This window comes from Durio zibethinus, chromosome 22 (assembly GCF_047325235.1).
Source record: "Durio zibethinus cultivar Kanyao isolate XHJ-2024 chromosome 22, ASM4732523v1, whole genome shotgun sequence".
NCBI lineage: Eukaryota > Viridiplantae > Streptophyta > Magnoliopsida > Malvales > Malvaceae > Durio > Durio zibethinus.
In genome coordinates, this window is record NC_143183.1 from 2094132 (window position 1) to 2115260 (window position 21129).

The 21129-nt window shown below is 29.6% G+C and overlaps 1 long non-coding RNA gene across 50 annotated transcripts; it reads left to right on the forward strand.

The window, feature by feature from the left end:
• LOC111307668 (uncharacterized) lies at nucleotides 1-14099 on the forward strand. Of its 50 annotated transcripts, XR_016331832.1 has the most exons (20): nucleotides 1-76; nucleotides 3232-6743; nucleotides 7295-7376; nucleotides 7563-7672; nucleotides 8020-8151; nucleotides 8302-8383; nucleotides 8638-8741; nucleotides 8850-8977; nucleotides 9115-9178; nucleotides 9298-9462; nucleotides 9582-9663; nucleotides 9955-10099; nucleotides 10281-10358; nucleotides 10474-10537; nucleotides 10813-11626; nucleotides 11711-11784; nucleotides 11881-12025; nucleotides 12180-13152; nucleotides 13244-13272; nucleotides 13506-14099. It is a non-coding gene; the product is annotated as an uncharacterized LOC111307668 (long non-coding RNA). The 50 variants fall into 50 exon arrangements; XR_016331836.1 differs by lacking the exon at nucleotides 8850-8977 and having other exon boundaries at nucleotides 8020-8176; nucleotides 9298-9437; XR_016331808.1 differs by lacking the exon at nucleotides 7295-7376 and having other exon boundaries at nucleotides 7431-7672; nucleotides 8020-8176; nucleotides 9092-9178; nucleotides 9277-9462.
• Nucleotides 14100-21129: the final 7030 nt, after the last annotated feature.

Genomic DNA, 21129 nt, shown 5'->3' on the forward strand with positions numbered 1-21129 from the left:
ACACCTCAAAGCAACCTTATTTCATTTTCTTAAAAATTTCGAGCAATTTCTTGATTTCTAGTGGATTTTCCAAAAGGTATGTGTTCTAATCTCTAGAATTGAAAACTTTGAAATGTATAATTTGTTAAAATTAAGCAAAAAAATGAAGCAATTACATTAGATAGTTTATTATTCGTGTTAAATGTTAATTTTATGCATATATTATCAAAAACATATTTGAACTTAAATCTTGTAATTAAGTTTTACATTTAAAGTTGCTTACTAGTGATTGAATCTAAAAAAATTATATTATTTATTGAGCTCAATTGAGCACTTAAAATATTTAATTTAATTAACCCTTTTACTTAAATAAAACATTTTAAAATTTGTGTGTGACATAATGTTTAGTACCTATAACATCCGTGACAATCTAAAAGTGATATATAATGACATTCCAATTGCAATAAATTTTAATATAATCTAGTAATTTTTTAATTACAATAAAAATTTATCATTTATAGATATGAATTTCATATATGCACGTAATTCTAAGTTGTCAATAGTGCCTACATGTCACATATATGACCAAAAAAAAAAAGTTATACAGATAATTTTATATATGCCCCTGTTATATTATATGTGTCACATACGTGCTTCTGGTTTCTGTGAGTTATGTGGCATGTCATTTAGGTACAAACTGAATATGAATTTTTTATATATTCCATTGACCATTCTTTTTATTATGATTTTATATTTGTCTAATCATAACAAAAATTAATTATAAGTTATATGCTCATTAAATTTTCATTTTTTACTATATATAAGATGTTGATTTTAAAAAAATGATTTTATAAAGATACCAAGTACATAAACATTGACTTTATATAGATAATGAATTTTAATGATTTCATTCAAAATAAAAATTTTGTTAAATAAAACTAGTAATTTAAAAACTCATTTGGATATTAATAATATTGCTTATATGAGAGATTTAGAAAAATATATAGGCTTTTTAAGTTTTTTAGCCCTTTAAACTTTTATGAGTGTTAAATCAGGAGTGTGCTTTGATTAAACATTAAAAAAAAAATTTTTTGAAACCAAAATTTTCTTGGCCAATATTTATATATATTTATTTAAAAATAATTAATTTAAATTTTATGTGATCAACTTAATTATTTACATTAAAATAATATTTTTTAGTGCTTATTCTTATTTTTTATTATGTTTAAAATTTTTATAACTCTTTTTTAAGATATTATGACACTTTAACATATTTTTGGCCAATTGATACAAATTTTATTATTTGTTTCACATGTTTATGTTCATATATTTCTAAATTTTTTAAAATAATAATTTCATTAACGTTGCCTTTTTTTTTTGTTTTGCAAATATTTTTAGCCATTGGCTTTATATAAGTGCCAAAAAATAATTACTTTAAATTTTACATTTTTAACTAAATTATTTACTTTAAAATAAATCTTTTTGAACTTATTCTTATCTTTTATTACATTTAAAATTTTCATATCTTTTTTAAAGTATTACGACATTTCTAATTTATTTTATCAAATTAAAATGAATTTTATTCCTTTCACATATTTATGTTAGTACTTTTTTTTAAAGTTTTATTTCAAAATATCAATTCCTTAAGTTGTCTTTTTTGTTTTGAAAGTATTTTTTAGCCATTGGCCTTATGTATTTTCAAAAAAATAATTACCTAAGAATTTTTTTTATCAACTTAATTATTTACTTTAAATAAGATTTTCTTACACTTACACTTATCTTTTATTATATTTAAAATTTTCATAACTTTTTTTTAGGATGTTACGATACTTTTAATTCATTTTATGCCAATTGAAACGAATTTAATTATTCCTCTTACCAGTTTATGATAAGAATTTTTAAAATTTTATTTTAAAATATTTATTCTTTGGCATTATTTTTTTGTCTTGAAAGGAGTTTTACGTAATTTTTTAGCCATTGACCATATCTATTTATAGAAAAATAATTAATTTAAATTTTACATTATCAAATTAATTATTTATGTTGAAGTAATATTTTTTAGTTTTATGCAATTTTATGTTAATTAATTCAACTTTTTATTATTCTTATAATGTATTTATGATAATAAATTTTTGAATTTTTTATTTTCAAATATTATTTTTAACTTAATATTTTTTTTATCCATTAAAGATTTTTTTAACAATTAGCTTATCTATTTATGAGAAATTAATTAATTTAAATTTTAGGTTGTCAACTTTATTATTTATATTAAAATAATATTTTTTATACTTACCTTCTATTATATTTAAAAGTTTCATAAATCTTTTTTAAGGTATTACGGCACTTTTAATCCTTTTTTATACTAATTGATATTAATTTTTATTATTCTTAATACATGTCTATGTCTGTAATTTTTTTTTTTTGCTTGTAAATATTAATTTTTTAAAAATGTTTTTTTTTTTTTACTTTAAAGTATTTACTTAACCATTGAGCTTATCTATTTATGAGAAAAATAATTTATTTAAATGTTACATTGTCTATTTATTTATTTAGGTTAAAATAATTTCTTATAACTATATAAAATTAGTGCCCAAAAATTTTTTTTCTTATAAATATATAACATTAAAATAAGTTAGAAATATCGGAGCGATAAAAATTTTAAATAAAATGGAAGGTAAAAAAATAAAAAAAATTATTTTAACGTCCCTAAACCCAAGCCCTAAAGTCACAAATTATCAATACTACAATCTAATTTAAGAAAAAAATATGTTAATTGATATAGTGTATCTTTCAATCTGACCATTTATTCTTTTCCTTTTTACTTCTACCAATACAAAATACTTGTAAATCGTGTCTCTTTTGCAAAAGATTCATACTCGAGATTTATTTATTAATAACATACCATATAATCAAATTCGTTAATTTCACAAACTTACATGATAGTTTAATAAGTCAATTGCATAATAAAAGTTGGTAATAACTTAAATGCATATTTGACACAAGTTGGATGGGTAAATCAGGCGTAATTACGCCGAATTTGTATAATTTTAATTGAAGCTTGAAGATAAACACTTATGGTTACATCGTTGCCTTCTCCTTTGATATTGAATTATTCTCGACTCATTTTTGGCTTTGAATAAGCTAATAAAGATTTATTTCAATCTAACTTATGAAGCCAAGAAGAAATAAAAAGAAACCAATTCTATTGTAATTAGGAAAAATAACACCATTCTTTGTTTTTTTTTCATTCAGATCTTTGTTGAAATCTCCAAGCATTTTCTTAATTCTTGACCAGTACCTGAAACAAAAATGGCTGAAGCTGCCATCGGTGCTGTCGTAGACGTGGCTCTATCCAAGGTTATCTCGTTCATTGAAGGACACATCGACCTCGCATGCGATTTTGAGGACGACCTGAACCAACTCTATGCCTCCGTTGCTCTAACTCGAGCTTTTTTGCAAGATGCAGAGGGGCGGCTACTTGATGAGCCTGTCAAAGCTTGGTTGGTGCAGCTTAGAGGTATCGCTAATAAGGCGGATGATGTATTGGATGAGTTTGCTTATGAACATCTTCGAATAAAGGTGGACACCCGAAAGAGAGCACAGGTCAGCAACTGCTTTTCCCCCTTCAAAAATCCCATGGCATTCACTCTAAAGATGGCTAAAAATGTTAAGAATATTAATATATCCTTGGATGGAATTATTGATCGGGCCTTCAAATTTGGGCTCCAACAAAGAGTTCAAAATGCGGCTCCAGTATTTAGTGGAGTAGGAATCACAGACTCCTTCGGTGACTCATCACAAGTTGTTGGAAGGGAAGCTGATGTTTCAAGAATAGTTGATCTGTTGATTGGCTCATGCACTCAACAAATTTTCTCATTAGTATCCATAATAGGTATCGCGGGCTCGGGGAAAACTACTTTAGCACAGTCCGTACGCAGAAATGACAAAGTAAAGAATTATTTTAATGAAATAATATGGGTGTGTGTGGCTGAAAATTTTGATGTCTCTAGGATATTACAGGAGATGTTAGAATCTCTAACTGGGAAAGCTTGTGAATTGAAACAAAGGGATCCTATACTCCGGGAAATACAAAAAAAGTTGGAAGGGAAAACCTACCTTCTCGTACTTGATGATGTGTGGAATGAAGATCGTAGCAAATGGGAGGTCTTAAGGGGTAGTTTGCTAGGAATAAATGAAAATAAAAGTAGGAGTAGCATTCTTGTCACCACTCGTAATCAAAATGTTGCAGTGGTAATGGAGATACCTCATGAAAATAGGTATCCTCTTAAGCTACTGAAAGATGATGAGTGTTGGGCTATAATAAAAAAAAGAGCATTCCAAAACTCTTCAATATCTGTGGAATTGGAAGATATTGGGGAGGCTATCGCTAAAAAATGTGAAGGTGTGCCATTGGTGGCAAATGTTTTAGGCGGAACAATGTGCAACAAGCGGGATAAAGTTGAGTGGGAAAAAATCAGAGATAGTCCTCTTTGGGGTTCACTAGAAAGCGATGAAGCAGTTGTACGTGTCTTGAAATTAAGTTTTGATCGCTTGCCTTCTCCATTTTTAAAGCAATGTTTTGCATATTGTTCTATATTTCCTAAAGATTTCCGCATCCAAAAGGAGCAATTAATCCAGCTTTGGATGGCGGAAGGCTTTCTCCAACAATTTAAAAGAAGTTTCCAGCAGGCAGTTGAGGAAATTGGTAATGAGTACTTCAATCACTTATTATCAAATTCCTTATTGCAGGACGTGGAGATGGATATATATGGGTGCATTACATGCAAGATGCATGATTTAGTTCATGATCTTGCACAATCCATTTCCACTCATCATAATTCTCATGGTCAACATGAAATTGGTGTGAAACTGTGGCATTCTTTGTTCTTGAAAGGTGATGATTTCCACGTTGTATGGAACTTCAAAGGCTTACGGGTTCTTAATTTTTGTGATGCTGATATTGATTGCTTGCCAGATTCAATTGGTAGGTTAAAACATTTGAGATACCTTGATATTTCAAGAACTAGGGTAAGTAGACTACCGAAGTCCATTACCCAACTCTACCATTTGCAGACATTAAGATTGCTGAGTTGTGATTCTCTTAAAAAATTTCCTAAAGGAATGAAAAATTTAGTTAGCTTGAAGCATTTCTATATCGATTCTAGACGTCATTTTCCTGATGAGATCGGATGTCTAACTGGTCTTCAAACTTTGCCAATATTTGATGTGGTTACAAAAGGGAGATGTGGAATTGGGAAATTGGGATGTTTCACTGAACTTAAAGGAGAATTGGCCATATTTAATCTCCAGAATGTTAGAAACGAAGAAGAAGCTAGGGAAGCTAAACTGTGGGAGAAGGTAAAGTTACACAAGTTGAGTTACGAATGGAAGTACTCTAGAAGTGAAGGTTACTACAATATTGATCAGGATGTATTGGAAGGATTGAAGCCTCACTTAGATCTGAAAAACTTAATGATTGAGAATTATAAGGGAGGGCAGTATCCCTCGTGGTTGGCAAGGAAGAGCTTTAGTGGTCCAAGTGCTTGTTTTCAGCCCATCAATTTGGTGAAGTTGACTCTATCAAATTGTCCGAATTTAAAGAGTGTTCCAAGTCTGGGGCAATATCCCAATCTCAAATTTCTTGGAATGCATGCTTTACAAAATGTGAGTTGCATAGGAAATGAGTTTTATTTTGATGGCAATTGGTGCAATAGTGGTGATGAGAAGATGTCAATCCCATTATTTCCAGCATTGGAAAAGTTCGCCTTACGGGGTTTGAAAGAAGTAAAAGAATGGTTAGATGTGGAGCCAGCAATCCCCGTGTTTCCTTCACTAAAAGAGTTGCAAATTGAACATTGTAACAAGCTAAGCAGGATTCCAAGAATGAGTAGATTTTCTTCGCTGGAGAAACTCACTATACAAGGGTGCAAGGAGTTGAGTTGGACAGGGGATGAACTATTTTCCTCTTCTCTAAAAAAATTAGATATAGCTTATTGTGGGAGCTTAAAATCCATTCCAAGTGTAGAGGGTGGTATCTCTTTTCTTCAAGAGCTTCGGGTGTTGGGTTGTGACAAATTATGTAAAATAGAAGAGGGACTACTTGCCTCCACATGTCTAAAACAGGTAAACATTAGCGCATGTCCTAATCTGATATCCATTCCTCTAAACGGACTATCTGCATGCACCAGGCTTGAAAAAGTAGTGATAGAAGGTTGTCCTAATCTGATTTCCATTCCCAGTTTAGATGGCTTCTCCACTCTTTTAAGTTTAACGCTGCGTGGATTAACAAATCTGGAGTCAATTCCAGGAGAGAGCATTGACTGCCTCCCCCTTTTGAAGTCATTGGAATTGGGTCCCTTCTCAGAAGAGCTTGAGGAATTTCCACTTCTCAGTTCCATCCACAACCTCCGCTCTTCCCTTCAACACTTGAGATTGAATGGATGGAAAAAACTAAGCTCTCTGCCACATCAACTTCAACACTTCACCGCACTTGAGAGATTAGAGATACGGTACTTCAATGGGGTGATAGCTTTGCCAGAGTGGTTGGGAAACCTCTCCTCTCTTCGAGGATTAGATATTTGGTATTGTGAGAATCTAATGCGTTTGCCCTCTAAGGAAGCCATGCAACGCCTCTCCAATTTGCAGCTGCTTCATACCTGTTCTTGTCCGCGATTAAAGAAAAATCGCGCCGAGCTATCCAAGATCTCCCACATTCGAAATGCCTACATTCATTAATTGGAGTCCAAGGACGACGCTTCCAAGAGGTACTATAATTTTCTTAAGCCTATAGGCTTCGGCTCCTCATCTTCTAGCGTTATCATTTCATTCAACAATTCTTCCTATTCAATCTGCAACTCCTTTGTTTTTTTTTTTTTTGTTTCCTTCTAATTTATAGATTTTTCTCCATTTTTTTGTTTTATTCTTTTTCATGGGTTTAAGGACTGATATTGTAGAATGTATCTGACCCACTATTTCAATAGAAAATGTAAGTTAAAGTTTGGCAAATAAGCTTCTATAATAGTTTCAATGCTTCCTGCGTTTACTTTTTGAGCAAAGCTGCAAAAAATCAGCTATTGTCTTTCTTTCCTTTTATTTCTTTCTTTATTTATTTATTTACTGAAGCTTTATTTTGAATAAAAATTTTTGCAAATATGAGTTTGTAAATCTGCTAATCTCAAAGCGACAACCAAAAACAAGTTTACCAATAATAGAAAACTGTAGTTAGGTTTCTATTTGAATGGCAATCTCATTCTGTCTTTTCCCCATATAATAAGCATTTACTTTTGCTTATCATCGTCCCTTTTTTTTTTTATAGGAATTTTACAAACATGATGTAAGCCCATTTTTGCGTCTAGTTATCTTGGCAATTCTTTGGGGATTTTATTACCTCATTATAGGTATTTTACATCATCCTAATGACAAAATTTCATGCCTTTCTTTGTACTGTTTAGATTTGATGAAGAACCCATTGGACCACATGGGGACCAATGTAGCACCAGAATTTCAAATCACACTGCAAAAGTTCTTTGTCCCTTCGTTTCACTTTATCCTAATGACAACAACTGAGGACTTTCTTTGTACAGTTTAGTTCTGATGAATAACCCAGTTGACCGCATGAGGAACAATGTGGCATCAAATTTTCAAATCACACTGCAAAAGTTCGCTGTCTCTTTTTTTCACGCCATAAATTTGGGTAAGTTATATTTTTAATCCAATTGTCACTTGTATTCTTGTTTTTCATCCCTCTCTTGGGAACTTCTCACATTTTGATATGTTAAAATATAATACCCGTGAACTTAAATAATTTAAAGAAGTTTCCCCATCCAAACCTTGTTCCATCGTATTTACACATGCTACTCGTGCTCCATTTGGCGTGTGCTGTTTAAAAGTTTGGATTTACCGTGGGAAATCAGCCCTTTGTTAGCTTATATTTGATCTTTCAGTCTTTCCTTTGGCAATAGAAAAGTTGTTATACTTAAATTGATTAAAACCACCACTAAACCTCACTGTCTTTCCTGAATACTGAAATGTTTTTGACAGAAGAATTCACCAGAGTGATGGTGCTTAGAGTTGGATATTTATCCAACACTGGGCGGACATGTGAGAATTCAATGCATCTGCCATCTAAGGAAGCCATGCATCATCTGTAATTTGCAGATATTAAAATTTTAGGTTATCCTCTATTAAACAATAGCTTGTGAGTTCCTTAAATTGTTCTTGTCTTGTTTTTCTTTATCAGAAAAATTTTTGTTCAAAAGTCATCTTCTTTCCCAAATACATTAACTGTATTTCCCTTTGTTTAATTGTTGTGGCATGATATAGCGGGGAAGGAATTGAGAAGCAGCATTGCCTATAGTTCAGCAATGGAGATCTTGCCTTAATATTGGAAAAAGCAATTCAGAAGGTATTCTCGTATGTACCTTTGAAATAATGGCAACGAGTAGGATATTTTTAACAAGTGCACTTAGTTGACGGAAATATACCATAAAAATGTAGTTAATTCACTTATTATGCATACTTTCCTTTCACTGAATGAGAACATTTCAAAACACAATGCATAGATAGCGTTAATTCCATGTTTTAGTTATCAGTTTAACTTGCTTCATGATTAATTGTAGGCATCAATTACTCTTTTGCTTTGGCTTTGAATTTGTATAGAACCTGAGATTGCATACTATTTCATCGGATTGAGATTTGGCTAGACAATCTTTGGATGGAATCATTTTCCCAAACCTAGCTTGCTGATATACATATATGATAAAGTGAGTTAACTCCTTATAAATTTAATATATATCAACATTTTCATTTTCGTTTTTGAACTTGTACTTATCACTGCTCAATATAAACAATATGACCTTTGACTGCTACAGGTTCTTTTTCAGTCTGTGTCACTATCTAATATGTTACACATTTCACAGTAGCAATAGGTTTGTTTCTGTAGCACCACACCTGGATTCAGACGCATAGACCAGGAGGGTTGAGGTTTCAATGATCTCATGTAATACCTTTTGATTTTTCTAGTAATCACCATGTTCAAATTGTTTTTCCACAACAACATACTTTTATGCATGACTGAGGATCTCAATGGTTGCGAAATATGTTTGCTTGACAGACTCATATTTGTCTTTTATGAAGGAGTGACGCTAGCTTAATTCCACGCGAAACACGATGCTTATGTGTATGATGCCGCTCCTTGATGGTAAGCCTTGCTTTGCTTTTTCAATTGTCTTTTCTTTCAGTTTGGTGGAGCTATAAATTACTCTTTGCCTGGATTGAGCTTCGACAATTAAACCATAGTGATGAAGCTTTTGACAGAAGATGGCACCAGAGTGATGAAGCTTAGAGTTGGATATTTATCCAACTCTGGATTTTATAGAGCAGAAATGTGAGAAGCCAATGCATCTGTTATCTAAGGAAGCCATGCCGCCTCCGTAATTTGCCGACATTAAATATTTTAGGTTATCCTCAATTAAACCATAGCTTGTGAGTTCTTTTTTTTGTCCTGTCTTTCTTCATTGAAAAACCTTTTGTTTAAAAATCATCTTCTTTCCCAAATACATTAACTGTATTTTCCTTTGTTTAATTGTTGTGGCATGATATAGTGGGGAAGGAACTGAGAGGCAGCATTGCTTATAGTTCAGCAATGGAGATCTTGCCTTAATATTGGAAAAAGCACTTCAGAAGGTATTCTCTTATGTACCTTAGAAATAATGGCAATGACTAGGATATTTTTAACAAGTGCCCATAGTTAACGGAAATATACCATAAAAATGTAGGTAATTCACTTATTATGCATACTTTCCTTTTAGTGAATGAGAACGTTTTAAAATTTTGCTTATGGCATATATTCCTGTTAACAAAAAATAACTGATGGCATAAAAAATGGTGTCTTTGACAATTAAAATCACAATGCATGGATAGTGTTAATTCCATGTTTTAGTTATTCAGTTTAACTTGCTTCATGATTAATTGCAGGCATCAGTTACTTTTTTGCTTTGGCTTTGAATTTGTGAAGAACCTGAGATTGTATAGTATTCATCGGATTGAGATTTAGCCAGACAATCCTTTGGATGGAATCAGTTTCCTAAACCTAGCTTGCTGATAAGACATATTTGATAAAGTGAGTTAACTCCTTATAAATTTAATATTATATCAATATTTTTGTTTTCATTGTGAACTATCATTCTTATCACTGGTCAATATAAACAATTTGACCTTTGACAGCTCGAGGTTCTGTTTCAGTCTGCGTCACTATCTAATATGTGAGACATTTCACTGTAGTAATAGGTTTGTTTCTGCAGCACAACGCCAGGACTCAGAAGCGTAGACCAGGAGGGCTGAGGTTTCGATGATCTCATGTACTGCCTTTCGTTTTTCTGGTAATCAAGTTGTTCAAATTGTTTTTCCACAACAACATACTATTATGTATGAGTGAGGATCTCAATGGTTGAGAAATATGTTTGCTTGACATACTCATATTTGTCCGTTGTGAAGGAGTGATGCTAGCTTAATTCCACGCTAAACACGATGCGTATGCATATGATACCGTTCCATGATGGTAAGCCTTGCTTTGCTTTTTCCATTATTTTTTCTTTCAGTTTGGTGGAGCTATAAATTACTCTTTGCCTGGATTGGGCTTTTGAACAACCTGATATTATATGATAAAAAATGTGAAGGAACAATTCATGTGGTTTTCTTTCATGCTTGCTTAGACAATGGTTTGAATTTATGTGTTTTTTGAACAATTTATTCCAGTGACTCACCATTTTTATATGCTTTCTAGAGGAGCTGAATTATGAAACTGATTTATTTGTGTTTTTGGAACTATTTCAGCATTATGAATTGGCATGGAGTGACGTCTTTTCAAAACAATGTGATTCACCTGGGAAACGCAAGTCCTGGTGTGTTCTTAGAGGAGCCAGATTCCACTATCAAATCAGGGGATATCCCATACCTTGATCTGAAAAAACACAAAGTCCAGCATCAGTTCGTTCCAGCATCAGTTGTTTTTCTCTGTCAGAAAACTTTTTGTTCAATGGTCATCCTTTTTTCCCAATGTATTTGTCTTTGTTTAATTGTTGTGGCATAATATTGGGGAACTGAGATGCACCACTGTCTATAGTTCAACTATTGAGATCTTTTCTTAATATAGGCAAAAGCACTTCAGAGGTTATTCTCTTATGTACCTTAGAAATTATAGCAACATCTAGGGTATTTTTGACAAGTTTCCTTAGTTGACGGAAATATATATAGCCTAAGAAATGTAGATTAATTTATTATGCGATTTTCCTTTAAGTGAATGAGAACATTTTAAAATTTTTGCTTATAGCACATTGATTTTGGCTATAAACAAATAATCTAATTAATGGCATAGAAGCTGGTGTCCTTTGACAATTAAAATCAGAATGCATAAGACCTTTGTCCTTTCTTTTCTGTGTGATTGTTGCATTAAGTTAGGTAAGCTTGATTGTGGCATTATGCTGATGATCCTTCCAAACTCATTCAGACGGTGAAGGATATGAAGGAAACACAACAGATCACAAGACTGTCATTTATTTTCTATACTAAGGAGGCCACCCTTGTTTTACTTTGTCAGTAAGTAGAAAAGTTCGGGAGAAGAGATTGTAAGCATTTCATGATTTAGCAGGTAACTCTTTATCTCTTCAAAGCTGAGCATGAGGTACAAGATTTCTATTTTCCTCCACACCCTTATTTGGGATCTTCTATTCAGCTGCAGGGTTTAAAACCATTCAAATGGAGGCACTGTTTTCTAGCAGGGAAATGCAGCAATGTGAGTGGTTGAAGGTGATACCATATTGCTCATATATCTCAAATTATGTCAGATTGTGTTCATTCCATGTTTTAGTTATTCGGTTTAACTTGCTTCATGATTAATTGCAGGCATCATTTACCTTTTTGCTTTGGCTTTGAATTTGTAAAACAACCTGAGATTGTATGGTATTCATTGAATGGAGATTTAGCTAGACAATCCTTTGGATGGAATCATTTTCTCAAACCTAGCTTGCTGATATGCATATATGATAAAGTGAGTTAACTCCTTATAAATAAAATATATATCAACATTTTGTTTCTTTTTGGACTATTGTACTTGTCACTACTCGATATAAACAATATGACAGTTGACAGCTCAAGGTTGTGTTTCAGTTGTTTCACTATCTAATATGTGAGGTATTTAACAGTAGCAATAGGTTTGTTTCTGCAACACCACACCAGGATTCAGAATCTTAGACCAGGAGGGCTGAGGATTTCAATGATCTTATGTATTACCTTTTATTATTCTGGTAATCTCCATGTTCGAAATTGTTTTTCCACAACAATATTCTATTATACATGAGTGAGGATCTCAATGGTTGAGAAATATGTTTGCTTGATTGACTCATATTTGTCTGTTGTGAAGAAGTGATACCACCTCAATTACATGCTAAACAAGATGCTTGTGCATGACATTTGTTGGACCAAAGGCTTGTGTCACGGGTCGAGACTTAAGCTCCGAACCCGCGAGGTTCCGGGACACGGGCATTCATCCTTCCGGCGTCTCAGATCAGCCTTTTGCCATGGTTCACACCCTTGTGAGGTATTGTCCGCTCTGGCCCCCCTGGCCTCACGGTTTTGTCCTACAAAACCGCGCCTCACAATGCGGAGATGGTGTGAACCCTTTTATACCCCAGTGATGTCACGGAGGCTGACAACTATGCCTGCCTCCCTTGAGGTGCTCGGCGTGGATCGAACGGTATAGGGCTGGCTCTGATACCACTTGTCACTGGTCGAGACTTAAGCTCCGAACCCGCGCGGCTCCGGGACCCGGGCATTCACCCTTCCGGCGTCTCAGATCAGCCTTTCGCCGCGGTTCACACCCTTGTGAGGTATTGTTCGCTCTAGCCCCCTGGCCTCACGGTTTTGTCCTACAAAAAGCGCCTCACAAGGCGGAGATGGTGTGAACCCTTTTATACCCCAGTGACCTTCCTATTATGTTCGATGTGGGATTCAGGACTCCCCCTTAGGTCCGTGACACTTGTGTCTTGAACAGATCCTTCACTTTACGTGTAGAAAGTGGAAACTGTTCTATGACTCAACAGAGATATGTATGATTCATGGATTGATTTCTGCATGTTGGAACCCAGCTTCTGACTATAAAATGATTGCACTAAAATGGTATTGAACCTCGAGTTTTGTGGTTTCTTTATTGTAAGTTTCTCTTGAAACTTCTTTTGTTTTGATCATCTTTCAACCTTACCTCATGCAGACACTGGGAACTCATGCTACTCCTTGATGGTAAGCCTTGCTTTGCTCTTTCCATTGTCTTTTCCTTCAGTTTGGTGGAGCTATAATTGTTCTTTGCCTGGATTAAACTTTTACAGTAGCTGTGATTGTGTGATAAACAATGTGAAACAACACTCAATGTAGTTTCAATCCATGCTTGCTTTGACAATTGTTTCGATTTATGTGTTTTCTGAACTATTTGTTCCAGTGACTAACCATTTTGATATGCTTCCTGTATATTTAAGCATTATGAATCAAGACATCTATGCCGAAACAAAGTGATTCACCTGGGAATCTCAAGCATTGGTGTGTTTTTAGAGGAGCTGAATTCTATCATCAAATCAGGGGATGTCGCATATCTCGATTTGAAAAACACAAAGTCAAGCATCAGCTCGTTGCAGAGAAACTAAATGCTATCCCCAAATCAGGGAATGTCCGGTATCCCCATCCAGCTGCTCCAAACCTCAAAGTTCTCGACTCTTCAAGTCTGTGCCTCTAACAGACTGTAGCGGTTGAAATCTTCATCTTCAAGGGCCCTGTCTTAGAAGTTGCAATCAAGTCGACCAAATCTAGCCCACCCACAGTTGGAGCAGCCAAGCATCTCACCGACAATATTGATTTGGTGTCCATGGAAAGGAAATTTGCAACCAGGAAAAGTGAACAACAACCGGAACAGCTTCTTTGCTGCTGCTGATAAGAACGTACAAATCTCCACAGCTTGAGAGCTCCAACTTTTTGGTGCCTCCTGAATAGTTCCAAATCAAATTGATTTTCTCTTTCTATTCAGAATTTGTGTGTACGATCCCGCTTAGTAATCTAAATGTCATAATTATTTTTAATTTTTGCTTTTTTTTTTTCCGATGGACTTTTTGAAGTTAAAGAAATCATTCTTTGAACAAGACATGGTTAAACTTGACAGAAAACTCTGGTAAATTGTTTCAAAAGTAGACATGGTTACATAAATCACCTTTGCCCCTCTTTTCTTTTCACCTCTTTTCCCATTTTAATCTCTAGTTTATTTGTCAGACGGTAAATTTTATGATGACGGCGTAGGCTAACGGTCAGTTTGACTAACGATCAATAACAAGCGGGTTTGAGGTTAGGTTTTGACTTTTTTTATCTTAAAACTAGAAAAATCACAGAACTCTTAAGTGTTTGAAGGGGCCGCCGTTTTATTTCTTCTTCATGGCTGATTTGTTATAAGCTAAAACTTTATGAATTTTTTATGTTTATATTATTTTCTTAATTTAGGCATGATGGGTGGTTGAAATGAAAAGCAGCTGGTTGAATATGAACGATCAGAGACTTGGAAATGGGTTTGAACTTTGGAGAGAAATTGAATGGCACTGGCAATTGTACAATGAAAAAATCAAATTGGATTTTGGATTTTAGTACACTAAAAATGGAGTTTTTATTTTGATATAAAACAATTATGTTAGAATTGTTATTGCATTTTAATTATTTATTCACTTTTAATCTTAAACGATTTTACTTTTGCCCTTAAGTAATTTTATAATAAGCAAAATAAATTTAATTTTTAATTTTAATTGTTCGAAAAACACATTTTATTTCACATAAAATATAACTAATGTTAAAATTTCATTAGTTAAACTAAATTAGAAATTAGAAATTAGAAATTTTATAAGTAATTCAAAAAAATTATATTATTAGTTTAATGTAAATATTGGTTTATTAGTAGAAGCAAACTTCACAATTGAAATAATTTTATTTAAAATTAAAAATATTTTATTTTTTTCATTTAATTTTTTTTAAATTTATTATTTTAATATTTAAATTTAAAAAAAATAACATTTTCATCAACAACTTATATAAGTATTACTGTTTAATCATTTAACCATTAACAGATAATCAACTTTCCACTTGATATTTCAAGTGATCATTCCATAAACAAGTGAAACTTAAAATTTATTAAATCTTTTAAGTTTTATAATATAATATAAACTAAATTAAAATTATTATAAATATTATCATAAATTATTATTTTTAATATTTTTATCATAAATATATAAAAATACTAGTATGCATAATAAGTGAGCCAAACATGGCGTTAGTCTTCAACTTTTCAACAATGACGTCTATGTATTTTAGTTAGCATGGGGCCAGGTATTTGTTTTTGTTAGATTCCTAATCAACTCTTTTGATCTCATCCAGGGGCGTTACTATTTGGTTAACCTCCATTAGATTATTAAAATGGTAATAATAAACATGCTAAGTTTATGGCCAACTATATATATTTATATATATTTGGTAAAACATAGACAATTAAATTCATTTTTTTAATTAGTATAATAACAAATTTTACATGTCTTATATATTCAGGTTATTATTATTTTTGCTGAGAAAAAAAAAAAAGCATTATGTTTCATAAAAACACATTTTAAGTTATGAATTGAAATAAATTTACATGGGACCAAAAAATTCTGATGAAATTCACAATCGAGTAATAAGTCGTATATCTTAGATAAAAATGGGTGTTTATATAATCTATAAATATCATTTATTTTTGTTTTTGAAAAATAAAATATGTTTGCTTATTCTTTGCTCTTACGAAAAAAAAAAAAAAGAAAAACAAAGACTATATAATTCTGAATTTAGAGGATATTGTCTTATTATATACTATACCTGTAGTGTAATTAATTAGATTTGTTGATTATATATGTCATTTCAATGAGGCAATATTTGACTAAGTCCATATTTTAATAGGAAATTTTAAATAACTTCTTATACAATACATATTTAGTGTTATTCTATAAATGTTCTTTGTTGTCCTTGAATTCAATGTAATATTTTTTTCTCATTGTATATCGAGCGTCATACTATGTTAACAGTGATTTGAAAATTCGACTTACAATTTCTTTTTTTAAAAAACAATTTTAAAAATTTTAATTTCCCCTAAAGTAAAGTAAATGCGTTTTGACAAACCAGCAAATGGCAATAATTGTACCCGTTACCAAAATTTTATGAATAAATTATTTGATCTTAGTATATATCATTTTTATTTAAATTATATTATATAATCATATTATCAAAACATTAATTTTTATTATACATTATAAACATGAGTTTATTTAAATAAATACTCATTATTTAATTATCACTTATAATATATAATAAATATTTAATTTTTTTAATAATATAATTATGTGACATAATTTAAATAAAAAATATATGTTAAAATAAAATAATTATTTTATTCAATCTTCTCTAAGATATTATTTGTAGTTGAATTTAGGATCGAAGAATTGGGTTTGGACAACTCTAGGATATTAAAGGAAAAGGAAAGCATTAGGAAAAAAAAAAAGAGCAAAGTGAAGGGTAAGAGCTAAAGATTCAGGAAAATACCAAAGAGTGAGCATCCATCGTAGCTTCCTTCAGGATGATTGTTGTATAAAAAAAATGCTGTTTTTGAATGAAGAGTAAATTATAATTTACAGCTAACATAAAAGAATAGACTGTCTATAACCATAAAGGGAAGCCGCTAAGAAAATTGAAAAATCGGATAATATCACGAATTTTATTGGATTATTTTAAAATTCGTAATATATTATTTAAATTATAAATTTATTAATTAATATAATATTTAAAAAATTATTTATTCGTCATATATAATTTTTTTAAATTAATCACACTAAAAATAAATATCATATTAATTTAAATAACAGTATAAAAATTTTTAAAATTTAAATATTACATCATACATTTAACTATAATTTAAAAAATGGATGTTATCTAAAAAAGCTATGAATTCGACTTTTGTCCATGGATTCCGCTCTGTGCCTCGAAAGTCATAAACTGAAACAAACTGCCAAAGGATATCTCGATAATCAGAAAAACAGGTTGGCAGTGGATTTTCAAGACGAGCTATATCTTCCAGCTTAGGCTCGAGATTTCCTGGAAAATGCTGAAATATAGTTAAATATTGGCATAGATCAGAGGAGATTGGAGAGCAGTTCATTTTTATTTTCATTGAACTATGTACTCCTACTTGATTTTTTTGATTTCCAGGTTGTTTTTTAGCAATGTACGTTTGTATTTAGACCATTCATCTATTAAAATAAAAGATAAAAACAAAACAAAAATGTTTGATTTAAAGATTAGACCTACCCATAGCAAAAAAAAAATAAAAAATAGAGCAGGTAAACACAAAATTAAATTGTTAAAAAATGTTATTTTAATTAATTTCTTCAATTATCTAAAATATTCGCTTGCTTATGAAGTTATGGTTGTGAAAATTCACCTAGCTTTCAGGAAATTTAATCTAATTATAAATTAAATGAAAGATAATGAACTGATGGTACATATAGAGGCAAATTAAATGGAAAAACAATAACAAGGTTATTATCAAATTATTTTAAGGAAATTAAGTAAGAAAGGGTAAGATTTACTTATATTAGTATAGCATTTTTTAATTTTATATTTTTATGAATAATTTATTTTAATAGATTTAAAGAATAAAAAATTATTTTATTTTATTTTTAAAATTATTAAAATTATTAAAATTAATAATTAAAAAATATAAAATTAAAAAATTTTACATTGATATAAATTAATCTTTCTCCTAATAAGAATATTATTAACATAAAAGTTAGAAGACAAGGAAGACGTTAAAAAATTTCGTCTGCAGGTCAAAACACATGATCATCAAATACAAAATGACATATAAAAGCAGAGTGGTTTGCCATGTGCTTCCACTTCCCAATGATCATTTGATGAACTTGTAACATTTTAACAAGAAAAGTTGTACTTAAGTCAATTTCTTTGAGCTGGAACCCTTTCATGTTATCTGTCAAAAGCATTAAAAAAACAACTTGCATTGTTTAATTTGGATTTGAAGTCATTGAAATATGACACCTGATATCTTCATCTAATTACTGATTATCCCTTTAATAACATTAAAGAAATGTTAAAACTTAGGAAAATTTTAGGTTATGTTTGGTTACTATTGAAATTTAAATAACTTTCAAAAACCAAAGGTAAAAAACCTATTTGGATATAACACTAAAAAATTGTGGTTCTCGCTTCGATATATAATAATTATATTAGAATTGTTATTGCATTTTAATATATTATTTATTCATTTCAAATTTTAGATGATTTTACTTTTGCCTTTTAGGTAACTTTATAAGAAGCAAAATAAACTTAAATTTTAATTTTAATAGTTTGAAAAACACATTTTATTTCTCTTAAAAAAGTAACTAAGGTTAAGTTTTCATTAGTTCAATTAAATTAAAAATTAGAAATTTTATAAGTAATTCAAAAAATTATATTATTAGTTCAATTTAAATATTGGTTTATTACTAGAAGCAAACTTAACAGTTGAGATAATTTTATTTAAAATTAAGAATATTTTATTTTTTATCATTTAATTTTTTGAAAATTTTTATTTTAATATTTAAATTTCAAAAAATAACATTTTCATTAACAACTTATATAAGTATTAGTGTTTGATCCTTTAACCGTTAACAGTTAATAAATTTTTTATTTGATATATCAAGTGATCACACCATAAACAAGTGAAACTTAAAATTTATTAAAATTGATTAAGTTTTATAATATAATATAAATTAAATTAAAATTATTATCAATATTTTTGTAAATTATCATTTTTAATATTTATTTTTCATAAATATATAAAAATACTAGTATGTATAATAAGTAAGAGCCAAACATAGCATTACTCTTCAACTTTTTAAAAATGGCGTCTAGATTAGTTAGCATGGGGCCATATGGTATTTGTTTATGTTAGATTCCTAATCAACTCTTTTGATCTCATCCAGGGGCAGTACTATTTGGCTAACCTCCTTTAGATTATTAAAATGGTAATAATTAATATGCTAAGTTTATGGACAACTTTTTATATATTTATTTATTTTTTGATAAAACATAGACAATTAAATTCACTTTTTTAATTAGTTCAAATTTTAACTAATTAAACAATTATTTGAAAATTTAACTTAAAATCAAAGGTAAAAACGGGGCTTCAATTTTCTTCTTAACAATTTTAAAATTTTTATTAAAAATAATTTTAAAAATTTCATTTCCTTTAAAGTAAATTGATTTTAAAAAAATAGCAAATAGTAATAATTTCATGTCCTTTGTCCTTATTTGTAAGTGCATCCAAAATCAAAGTGATAGCAATAATTTGAATTTTGTTCAAAACTACTCTACGATATTAGAAGGAAAGGAAAACATAAAAATAAAAAATTAAAGTAGTGTTTGGTTCCAAAAAATAAAATCATTTTTTATTTTTATTTTATTGAAAAATGAAAAATAAGAGTGAAAACGTATTTTACAATTGCAAATGAAAACAAATTTTTAAAAAATAAAAATAAAAATGGGTTGAAATATGAAAAAAAAATGTTTTCAATTATAAAAATAAGGGATATACATTACTTTTTTTTCTTATTTTTTACAAAATATCATATTTGAACACTTTTTAATGTTATTAATTAATTAATTAATATTATTTTATAATTAAATGACATTAATAATAATATTATTGAATATTTTATTTATTTCCTTATTTTTATATTTTTAAAAAATAATTTTTATTTTATTTACCAAATACACTTTTAGAAAACAAAAAACAAAAAAAATTATTTTCTAGAAAATGAAAATAAGAAATAAAAACAAAAAATATTTTCTTAAACCAAACAAAACCTAAATTGTTGAAAAGTTTTATTTCAATTACTTCAATTATCTGAAAGATTAGTCTCAAAGATTTGGTAGTTTAAGGACTGATGGTTATGAAAATTCAAGTAGCTTGCAAGAAGAAATCTAATTGTAAATTGCAGATAAGTTAATAAACTGATAGTATGTGTGTTGGTAAATAAAATGGAAGAATAATTTACATAATACTATATTGTTTTGCAGTTCTTAGATAAATGGCTTGACAAAGTTTTTTTTATCATGAATTTTATTCTATAATCGATACATATTATAATTTCAAAGAACATAATGAATATAAAATTTTTACCATGTACAAAAATAATAAAATATAACAAAAATAAATATATATTTACCTACTTTTTTACCAATAAATATCATTTATGTGATAACACATTATTTAGTTTTATAAGAAAAGTCTCATAATCTACAAACATAAAATTTGATTATCTAATTATATTTTTCAAAAGTCAATTTAGCAATCGTACATATTTCAATTCATTAAAAAACATACTTGAAGTGAAAAAAATTATGATCATAAAAAAAATAAAAATAATGAAATATAAACACTAAAAAAATTCACCAATAGGCTAAAAAATGACTTAAAATGTCAAATATAAAATATAAATCATGATTAAAAAATAAAAAAATTATAAAATAAAAGCATAATAAAAACAAACCTCATTATTGGGAAAAATGTAATACAAATATAAAATACACTTATATAACCATTTTATTCTTAAAAAGGAAGATGAAAAATTATAAGTCATAAAAAAAATGAAAAGTAAAAAATATAAACGTTAGGAAGCTACAAGTTTCAATAAAATTTTAACAAATAATAATTTTAAAGAGCATAAATATAAGAAAATTAAAAGTTAGGAACCAAAAATTTATTGTATTTTATGTAATAAAATTAAGAGATAAATTTAGAATTTATGTGTAAAAAATTTGATATTTATTACAAAATATTTAAGTTTTATATATAAGATGAGTATTGATGATCTTAAAATTAAATCATTTGAGTTTAAATTACATTAAAAAATAATTAAGTACAAAACATTAATAGTGGTAGCATGTCTTGTGCTTGGAATTGGTTTAGACGACTCTACGATCAAAGGAAAAAGAAAACATTAAAAGAAAAAAGTTGCAAAGTGAAGGGCAAGATGTAAATTGTTTCCTGAA